Raw genomic sequence first — 11,333 nt, 5'->3', positions numbered from 1 at the left:
TTTTGTGCTCCACGAGGACAATTGTTTTCTGTGAATGCTTTTTATGTTTTGAATGATGTCCTTTGTTGGAGAATGTCCATTCATTGTGGGACACTAATTGAATTTTTCATGTCTGCAATCCCTTTTGCAAATGAATTATTATCTATCCTCTTTTGTGCAAACTGACAATCGTGTAACAAACTAATATGGAGCATCACATTGGCACTTTCACTTCAGCCATTGACATGAAGAGATTGCAGAATGGGTTAAATGGCCGGTTTGGATTAGATGCCAGTCAGTCATGGCCATTAAAAACCGTGAACATATACATAATGCCCTCAGTTTCATTGTAATCTGATAGTAAATCAACTATAATTCCTGCTGATGATCAAACTTTTTCATTTACTCTAATGATCTACAATCCAGCAGTAGTCACTGTCAGAATTAATGGTTATACCATCATTTATGGTTATTAATGTTATAATGCATTTGAACTAGCCACAGGCTTCGGAGACATTATTAATACATCACCCACTCTACCTGGAAACTCAACTGTATACTTTGTAATAAAAAACACACACTGCTGCAACATCTGCTCACATTTTGCCTCACGTCAATGTTGTCATCACAGTTTAGTCATGCCAGCTATCTGGCATATCAACGGGACACATGTCACGGTCCATCCAGCTTTCATGTTTTCATCCGAGTGAGAAGACAGACAACAGCTAGTCATCTGGTTTGGAGTGCGCTGATTTTTCTTTGTGTTTAAATAGGAAACAGGCAGTGCAACTTCTTTTACAGTACCGGAGGCCTTTTTCTTGAAAGTCACTAGATTATACTTTGTAGTCTATCACATGCATTTAGGGAGAAGATGTATTTCAAAATGCACTCTGCCAAAGATTATCTAAAGTTATCATCAGTTACGAAATCATTGCATTAGTCAAGTTCAATGTAGTTTGTACTGTGCAAGTATTCCACCACCCACTGAGAGGCCTCAGAAGGATCCATTACTCTCATGTATTTAATGTTGCTTTCAAACAACAATACACTTTGGATTGAAAAAGACATTTTGTTTTGATGCCTCATTAGGTTCGCCCATCACAAATGTGTTTCCAATGTATTATTCTTTTTTTTACATGTTGCTTCTCCAACAGAAATATTAATGATATGAAAAGGTTCTGAACCATTTCATTTCACAGTAATAATGATTATATAACTGGAAATAATTGGAAAATTATTCCTGCATGGGAGAGCCCTTAGGAAAAGCATTGCTCTGACTTCACCCTACAGTTTCACATGCATAAATGGTCTATTTCTTACATTACATAAACTCTTAATACATCAGCTCTAACTATCGTAATGTTAAAACAGAACGTTTTTCAAACATATTTCACTCTATTTACCACCTTTACCAATATCACACCTTAATATAGGTTCACCTTTATGACTCATTTCCCCCTATTTATCAAAACAGCGGGATGATTGTTTCCTGTAGAGGCACATTTCTTAAGATCACCCTGTGCAGTAATGAGCAGATGGGAAAGAATATATTAAACTGGAGTGTGTGGGAGGAGGTATACTGTGTAGCAATTATTTGGATCTCGACTTCGATGGCGTAACTGACGCATCAGTCAGCTGTTGTCATATATTTCATAGACGTGACTTAATAGGAGCACAGATGGTGACCAAGTCAAGATGCCACATGAGCCACATGTGCGCACATTAAGTACACAGACAAATATATTTGTGTCTAAACTCAAGACAAGTAATATACTGTACAGGCAAGATATGTCTCCCCCCCACACACACAGACACACACTGAGTGACGAACAGAGCTCACAGTTATACTACTTGAGCAGCTGAAAAATGTTTTAAGATGAAAAGGCAAAGAAAGACTCATAACAAACCCTATATATCAGCAACATACACTCAAAACACATCTGGTAGCACATACGTCAAGGAGTGGTATCCTCTCACAGCAGGCTGTGTTTACACTAGTGCATGAGCCCATTAGCAGCTTATCTTGTTACAAATACTTCATTTGAGTTCAGTGACATTAAAGATCTATTTTTGTAGGTAAAATAAAATACTCAAGAAGATTAACCAGCCCACATATTTAGGAGAAACAGACTGTGTATGCATACATATTAACTGGTTTATCAATGTATTGTTGATTAAAAAACAATACAAAAGAGAATCCCCTTGAAATCACTTTCGACATTTAGAGGTTTAGGGTATATCTGGATCTAGTTTAGGAATAGTACATCCAGCCCAGCCTATAGGCGGTCTGCAAGGGTTACAGTTTGGCAAAAACAGAGGCCCCTTGTCCTCAGTGTTAGTCAGCTCAACCCAATCATATTCACACAATGGCAAAATAGAGTGTGAATACATTTTAAATATTCATTGAACAATGTAAAATGCTTGACGAGCTGGTTTCAGCGACATTGTATTCATAAAAATGCAATGTCCCTGTGTCTTGGGTTGTATTACAAGTCCCAGTAAAAAGTTAGAGCATCTTCAACTTCCTTACTTAGATGTATTCCCCAGCGAATAGGAATCTTTGAGCAGTTTACAGTAAAAGGGATTTCTAATCAAATAATCCGATTTGATGAGACCACAGAAATGTGGGCGGGCTTGGAAGGTAGCACAATACAGAGCTACGAAGGATTGAGGCTCCACACCTCATCTGAGTACTCCTCCCACCACTACAAATAATCCAATCACACAAGAGCTAAAATATGTTCAGGATCACTGAGTTCAACACAATTCATGTCAGCATTAATCTGGGTTTGACTGAGAGTCAGTGACCTCAGCACAAAATGTGTACACCCGGGGAAACAAAACGGTTACAGTATCCATCACAATATACTGCTAAGAGCGGACTTTGGGTGTGTAATGTATTCGCAGTAAGAGGACAATGTGTATTGTGTGCTGTAAGTGTTTGTGTATCCATTTACTGTATATTTGATACCTTGTGTGTAAATTAATGTGTGTGTGGAGTGTCCGCTAGGTCGGGTGTGTCGGTCAGCTGTTCAAAATGCTGTCATGTCAGGGAGTCTCCTTTCTCAGGAGAAAAGGCTGACTCATGGACCAACTGGCTGGCCTACTTTCAATGGGACTGGAAACGGGATCACTATAGGACACACACACACACGCACGCACGCACGCACGCACGCACGCACGCACGCACGCACGCACGCACGCACGCACGCACGCACACACACACACACACACACACACACACACACACACACACACACACACACACACACACACACACACACACACACACACACACACACACACATAGTTATGTGCAAAGGTTTTGACTTGCAAACCTTGCTCAGATGCAGTGATCAAAAGTAAAAGTTAAACCAAGGAGGACAGATTAATATTTTTTGGGAACACTCACACAGCTGGTTTAAACAAAGCCTAAGCTCCACAATATGTGCTGCTGTCAGCACCCCTTGTGAGAGTAAATGATGCATTTGTTTGAAAAATTACAACATACACAGCTTCAGAGCATTTTCAGCTGTTACGTCTTTGATCTAAGTTGATGTTTTTGACCATGAAATCCAGAGGGTACGACAGCTTTGCTTCACCCAATCACCAAGCTTAAAATGATCTGCTTAATTTATTATTTTAATTAATCATTGCAGTATTGCTTTACTCATACTGTACATCCCACACCACACACCCGAGATGGAGGATACAAGATAAAGACTACCCTGAAAAAAAGAGCTCAGAGCGCTTCAGGTAATGAATCATATGCTCAATGCAGGCATGTCGTCTGTTTCCAGCCCTCAAAGCTCATTCTGTAAGACACACATCAATGTTATGTATTTGCCACAGAGAGCAACTCTGAGATACCTACATTATTTATCAGTCTTTAAAATTTAAAGTCTGTTTAACACTCTACAAAAATGAAAAGGTGTTAAAGTGCAAACATATTTTCCTCCAAAGGAACCAAGAGAGTTAACCTTTATTTTTGCATCAAACTGTACTATAAGAAATGCCCACTTGCATTGTCTTTTAATGCATTATTGCACAATACATTCCTGGTCTACATGGTCTATGTTTCTGGAAGAGTTAATGGATTTATATATGACTCCATATAATGGATACAACCTTCACAACTGAGGAACAGATGTTTAGCTCAACTGAGTGGTTTTCTTTCACGGTTAATTTACAAACTGAGCTTGAAAAACTACCTTGTGTGGTATGTTTAATCAAATTAGAACAGTATTTGATATAACAAGCTATGGTTTATTATTATTAATTCATTTGACACATAAGGACATAAGGACATAAAGTTGGATAAACACATTACAAACTAAAATGCAGGTATAAACCCAGAAAGCTGAGTTTAAGAGGCAGTCTTCGGGCATTCATTATCTATTTCCCTGTTAAGTAATGGTGAACACAATCTGGTTACCAGGTGTGAATCAATAAGGGCAGTCGGTGTTACAGTAATGCTTTTCTCATTGAGTCATGTCCAACTGGATTTGGGAAACCCCAGCCCTGTAAAAGGCCTCAGCAAAGTTCCCCTGCAATAAAACAACAGAATAAGGCATAGGAAGTCTTGCATTTATGGAGGGAAGGGTTCTGGGAACATTGCAAAAGGGAGTGTTTCTATTGTCGTTTTAGAAACCCTTAAACTTTCACCATGTTGAATAAATTCAGTGTCACACTGGGACCAAAGCCCATTAAAACAAACAAACGCGCCTGTGTTGTGGGAGAACCAATCCGAAACAAGCCTGCAGCACATTGTTGCTTGATTCATGGCTACAGAACAGCTGATCTAGAAATTGAAAATGTCATACTTTGAAAATGTGTCACACCCGCAAAAAGATTTGTATGCACCCACACATGGTGAACACTGGTTGAGTGCAGCATTTTCCTTCACATGTCCCCTGTAATTATAACATACATTGTAGAGAAGCCGCGAGAGGACCTCTCTTTTGTGGGGACACACACCCACAAATATACACAATGCATTTTGCACATATGCCCCTGGCCCCCTTTCCACCCAAAATCCCTACAACAACTGTTTGAGACACACAACTGCTCATGCACACTGACACACACTCTTCAGGTGGCAGAGGTAATGAGACTCTCTCTACTATGTAGCAGGTGATCTCGCCTCAGGTGATCAGCTGGGATGGAAAAGATTAGCGGAAGATAACAAGTGGAAAAAGAGGGAATTAAGGAACACACAAATAACAAACGTTCAAAAGTATGAAGAGAATTAACAATGTAGTCAATATATTATGTGCACAAACATAGCTGATTTATGAGACTTTTGGGAGGGTGGTCAGAGGATAAACATTAATACTGGAACAAACAAATGGGTGTTGAATAGATAGCAATGTTGTTCCCTCTGAAACAAAGAAACAGAAACGAAGGGTACCACACTATAAGTAAGTGGATCTCTTATCAATCAATGTTTAAATGAGTGAATCGTACAGAGGGAAAAAGTAAAGAGAGAAGGCGTGAGACAAAGTGAACAGCCAAAGTCACAACAGCAACTTGAGGCTGTAAACCATTGATTTACGACACTGTTTGTTTGTTACATGAATGACGTTGCTGACAAAGAGAGTCAGACAATGCTCCTCTCAGCACTTGTTCTTCTGGAAATCATTACAATGTTGATGTGAACCAATCGAACGGAGAAAGTGAAGAATGTGAGAATGTAGACGGTGCGACATCAATGACAGAGAAGAAGGCAGCGAGTAAAGGGCAGAGGCACAAAATGTAGTGCTGAGAACCAAAGGTAGGTGAAGACGAAAGTGAGAGAGACGGAAGAGCAGGAAGAGATAGAGGAAAGGAAGCAGGGGACGGAGAGACATCTGTTTTGTGTCAGAGACAGGTTAGAGGCTGATAGCGGAGCTTAGAAAGAAAAATAATGAATGGGAGAGACAAGAGGGGAAACAAAGGACAGACTTAAGAGGAAAAGAGTGCAAGGAGTGTGGTAAACATTACGGAGAAAGAAGTGCCTAATTGGAAGAGACAGACATTATCATAAGCTGTAGAACTCTGAGGGAATGTGTGTGTGTGTGTGTGTGTGTGTGTGTGTGTGTGTGTGTGTGTGTGTGTGTGTGTGTGTGTGTGTGTGTGTGTGTGTGTGTGTGTGTGTGTGTGTGTGTGTGTGTGTGTGTGTGTGTGTGTGTGTGTGTGTGTGTGCGCGTGTCTGCACAGTAAGTTAAGGTGGATGTGAATGTGTGTGTCCATGTGTGTGAGTTAGTTCTAGATATTGCTATATCACATTAGGAAAGTTATTTTTGTTTAACGTACATTTTTTGTGTGTAAGTGTTTGTGTGCGTGAGACAGAGAGAAAAAATAAAGTGGGAGAGATGGAAAGAGCCAGGTATGAAAACCGACAGATAAGAGGAAGACTAACAAAAGAATATCTAAGAAGAGATAAACCATAATAAAAGATGAAAGGGAAAGCTCGATGTGGGAGCAATAAAAGACACCATGACACGGAGAGAGCTGGTTAGTATCAGAAAGCAGTAAGTCCCAGGGATGCAGAAGGCTCGTATCAGACACTGTAGTTGCGGTTTTAGTGCCCTATATCCCTGCAGAAGCCTCCTGTCTCCAGTTCTGTCGTTTGAACTCTCTAGGAGAAACACCAGACTGCTGGAGGAGAAAAGCATTCAGGTGTCAAAGACTGGTCTTGATTTGTTTTCTTTTCAAATGAAACACATATTGGGAAAACTGAAACGTTGACTTTAACTAAATGTCGAAATATTTCTCATGACTGTATTAGGTTAGTTGAAAGCAAAACATTAGTTTCAACTTAATATTATTGCTTTCAACTAACCGAAAACGTTTCTGTTTACAGTTCAGGCAACCAATTGCTCTTCTTGCTACACTCAGGAGACCTAAAGATGGCTCTATTTAAACCCAAGCTGTTAAACGTGTTAAACACTTATCTAATCACTCTCTAATCCCCTCTTTACATTAAGTTAACTGTATAAGATTTTATGAAGTTTTTTAAATTGTTTAAATAAAGTGTGGCAGTGCAGCTGTGAAAATGAGGTTTCTTTCAACACAATAAGGGCCAAGGGACTCTTGCCGAAGCCCAGACACAGTAATTATGCTCCTCTCCTCTGAGAGACAAGAAAGGAGGTCTCGCTAATGTCATCGCAATTCTAGCTTCTTTGGAGGCAGGAGGCAATAAAAGGAAAGAAAAAAACAAAGGGAAGGAATGAGAAAAAGAAGAGAAAGAACATGGACCAGAGGGAATGGAGGGACAGAGATGGCCATTTCAGGCAGGAAATTATACATCCTCAGTTATGGTGATGTCTTCTTATTCCCTAGTTTCTGTCATTAGTCAGTGAAGTGATTCTCCTCTCTGTACAATGACTTATAGAGAGCATCACATATACTAAATATACCCTCAGCCCCTTGAGTCTGTTCATTCTTAAATGTTACAATACTTTCAAATAATTGGCACAGAGCTGACAGCCTCTTCTTCAGCAACTTGCAGAACAGTAGGGACTTGTGTTTCTAATGGCACATAGGATATAGTAAAGGCAGATTGTAACTGTTTAGTGCTGAAACTGATTCGCAGTATACCGTCAGTCTGCACAGTATGTGTGTGTGCCGAAGTGCTATTAAGATTATCTTGGCAAAGATTTTTAATTAGTATTAAATAAAAAGAGCAACCAACTCAAATTAACTACTCGACCTCCTGTGAGTGAAATGTTCTGCTTTTGATTAGAAATGCAGATTAAGTGTTTGTGATTGTGTATGAGGGTGCACTCCACTGCAATCTGTGTATGAGGGCAAAATGTTATGAAGGGCAGGATCTTCGCATTACTGTTTTCCATACTCCACTGATCTATGTTCTGCTTATCTGCGTTTCTTACATGTATGTTTTAATAATTTAGCTACATGTTTATTATAATATGATATAAAAACCAAACAAAACCGGCCGCTGAATGTATGAGATCCTCTCCTGATTGGGTCAAAAGGAATTCATGTAATCTCTCACACAAAAACATTCTTAGCCTCGACTTCTTGCTGACCCGGTCCAGAGCTTTAGATACAATCAAAGACACAGAGGTCATGTCCTCAGTATGGTTTGGTCCCTGTGAAGTTAGAGGTTTTATGATACTGTAAACAACATTGCTTTATTGAATAACAATCTAAAATGTGTTTTTTTAATCAGATCATCTCAGTACTGAAATCTGACTTATTTTAGACAGGGGCAACTACAGTATAGGACCTCTGGGGATTTGGGAGTTTTATCAACATATGTGGATTTATACTCCACATATAAATACTTCGTAGGTATTTTGATGACAATATTAGTAGATTATTTGTATTCAGATCTTTGCAAAGAAATACCAGTTAGAGACAGTTTTATAATTTAAATAACTTGATTGATTAATAATTTAAAAAATCTAAATAAGAACAAGTTGTAAAGGATTTTAAGATTTTTTAAGGAGGTACGTTGGGGTGACTTCAGTATTTATAAAATATTGTGTGTTCAATACATTGGCATGACGACGTATTCAAGCATGCTTTATTGAGTGCATGCCAACTATGTCATCACATCACGACTCGACTACTGCAATAGAATCCTCTACTACGGCATACCATCCAACCTCCTCAATAAACTCTAACATATCCAGAACTCTGCTGCCCGCCTCCTCACCCACACCCGCTCCCGAGACCACATCAGTCCCGTCCTCCAGAACCTCCACTGGCTCCCCGTCCGTCAAAGAATCAACTTCAAAGTCCTCCTCATTACTCACAAAGCCCTCAACAATCAGGCCCCCCTAATACCTCACAGACCTGCTGCACCACCACACCCCTTCCCGCTGCCTCCGCTCATCAGAAGCCAACCTCCTATCCATCCCCACCCGCACCAATCACCGGACCTGGGGGGACAGAGCCTTCTCCGTCGCTGCCCCCTCCCTCTGGAACTCACTCCCACAACCCATCAGAGACTGCACCGACCTCACCACCTTCAAAAAACTCACAAAAACTCACCTCTTCAATCTGGCTTTTAATGTGTGATTGTTTTTGTATTATTTGACTTTAACTTTAACCATATATTTATTTGTTGTTCCTTTCTTTTCTTTTCACTATATCTGTAAAGCGTCTTTGAGCACCTGTAAAAGCGCTAACAAAATAAATCTATTATTATTATTATGTGTGGCCATAGGGTTATGAGCACATCTACATTTGCCATGGACTCCGTTTGTGTGTTTGTGTGTGGGTGTGTGTGCAGGCTATGGGGTGCAGGAAATTACATTAGAGATTTAACAGGAGAGGTCTTTGAGTCAGCAAACCTGAGGGGTTCTGACTCAACTTTTGACTGGTGGGTGGTGTTTGTGTGCGTTTGTGTGCGTTTGTGTGCATGTGTTTGCGCGTGTTTCTGTGTGCACAATTAGTGTGATGTCGTGTGTGGAAGAGCCACGTGTTTGTGCCCAAATGTGAATACGTGAAATGGCAAAAGATGATTGTGATGTACAAATGGATGAGTAAAATGACGTTTCATCTTTATCACTTCAGAAAACGTATACACTTTAAACCAGATCTTAGTTATATAAACAAAATCAAATGGTAATGATTTTACATATCTGATATAAACCATATGTGTTCAGTTTCAGTTTATGATAATGATCTGGTGCCAAACTGTAATCATGACCTCAACCTCCAAAATTATTCAAAAACCTAAACTATAGGAAATGTGTTTCATGTTGCAAATAAGATTGTATTGTCATGTCAGGACGCTTTCTTAAAAATAGAATAGCCACTGTAAGAGCATCACATGCATATAGTTGATATTCTAGTTCATTTATCTAACCTCACACAAAAATTGAGGAGGCATCCTCCGTTTTTTTAAACAATTCCTTAAACAAAACTGAAAATAAACACATCAGTGTTTGACGGCTAAGAGTTCATATGAATAAATTAGAAACATGTAATATTATACGTGTAATATTGTATAAATAGACCCATATAGAACCAATAATCTATTAAAGAAAAACACCACTCAATAAATGAACAGCAGAGGGCAAACAAGAAAGTCAGAAAGTTGAAGAGGAAAAGGGATGAAAGGGGGGGATGAAGACGGTAAGACCCAAAAAGACAAAGAAGAAAAAGAAGGGGAGAGTAAAATCCCCTGAAGCGCTCAGTTCATATTTAGACAGACAGACAAACAGTCATCGTGCCAGCAGATTCTCGAGCTGCTGCTGACTTCATATGCTGCACAGATCAAGCGATCATAATCATTTCAAGTTGAGAAAAGTCCAAACATATACTCTTACATTAGGACACAGAATCCACCCCTTCACCTTTCACTGCCGTTCCTAACTTTGCCTTACACCTCATGTGCTTTCAGTTGAAATATTGGTCTTAAAGTAAAAAGGACTAAACTACCAGCATCCCAAAAGTGTGGCTGCTTTGTGAATTTGATTCATCCATTGTAATAATGAGATACTATTACGCCTACAGTAAGAAAAAAAAGAGTCAAATGGCTTTTTTTCGAAGTTACAGTATGTCACACTTCTTGGTTTCAACACAACTGCAAAGAGCTCTATTGTTCATAACATCCCCCAGGCTGTTTCTGCAATCTGTTTTGTAACAATTGAACAATGGCAAAATAATGCTTTAGCTTTCCTCCTTTTCCCCGGCCCCTTGCATAGGCCCTTAACACTATTCAGTTGAAAAATGAAAAAAGTAAAGAGAAATTCAATCATTGAATTTTCTTTATACCAATTTCTTTGTGAAAGGCACTAAAGTGAGTTCCATTGTGTGCTTGGGTGTTAAAAATAAACTACTTTATTGAGTCGTGCTGGGACTTTACAGGAGGAGGCAGAAAGTATTTTGCAGGACCATAAAAATGATATGCAGAAGCAGTTATTTCATACCAGAAGAGGGCTTCACAAACACATGTACTTTATGTTTGTGAGTCTATCCTTTATATAAAATGCATAAACATTGCCTTCGTCTGTTCCATTTTTAATAAACAAATGATTTGGAAAACTAGGATTTCTTTGAGATAAACAGTAACACAATTGGAACATGATTGGCAATATTGAAATTACAAAGATTTGATGACTGAAGACTTTTTGCTCTTTTACTCTAAATTATATGAATGTCTTTAATAGCAATTAGATATGAGAGCCAATCATACCCCCTTACTGTGTTTACTATAGGCAAACATTTCTCACTGAGATACTGTTACCTGACATTCTGTACGCAATGCAAAATTAATCAAGGCATACTTTTTTCTATGTTTATAATCTTTGGATTACTGTATATCTAAGTGCATTACATACCATGCAGTCCAATGATGCAAGAGGCAAGTGTTTTTAATTAGCTGGCAATAGCAA

This window comes from Notothenia coriiceps, unplaced genomic scaffold (genome assembly GCF_000735185.1).
Source record: "Notothenia coriiceps isolate Sejong01 unplaced genomic scaffold, NC01 NC01_scaffold00035949, whole genome shotgun sequence".
NCBI classification, from domain to species: domain Eukaryota; kingdom Metazoa; phylum Chordata; class Actinopteri; order Perciformes; family Nototheniidae; genus Notothenia; species Notothenia coriiceps.
This window is presented reverse-complemented; position numbering follows the sequence as displayed.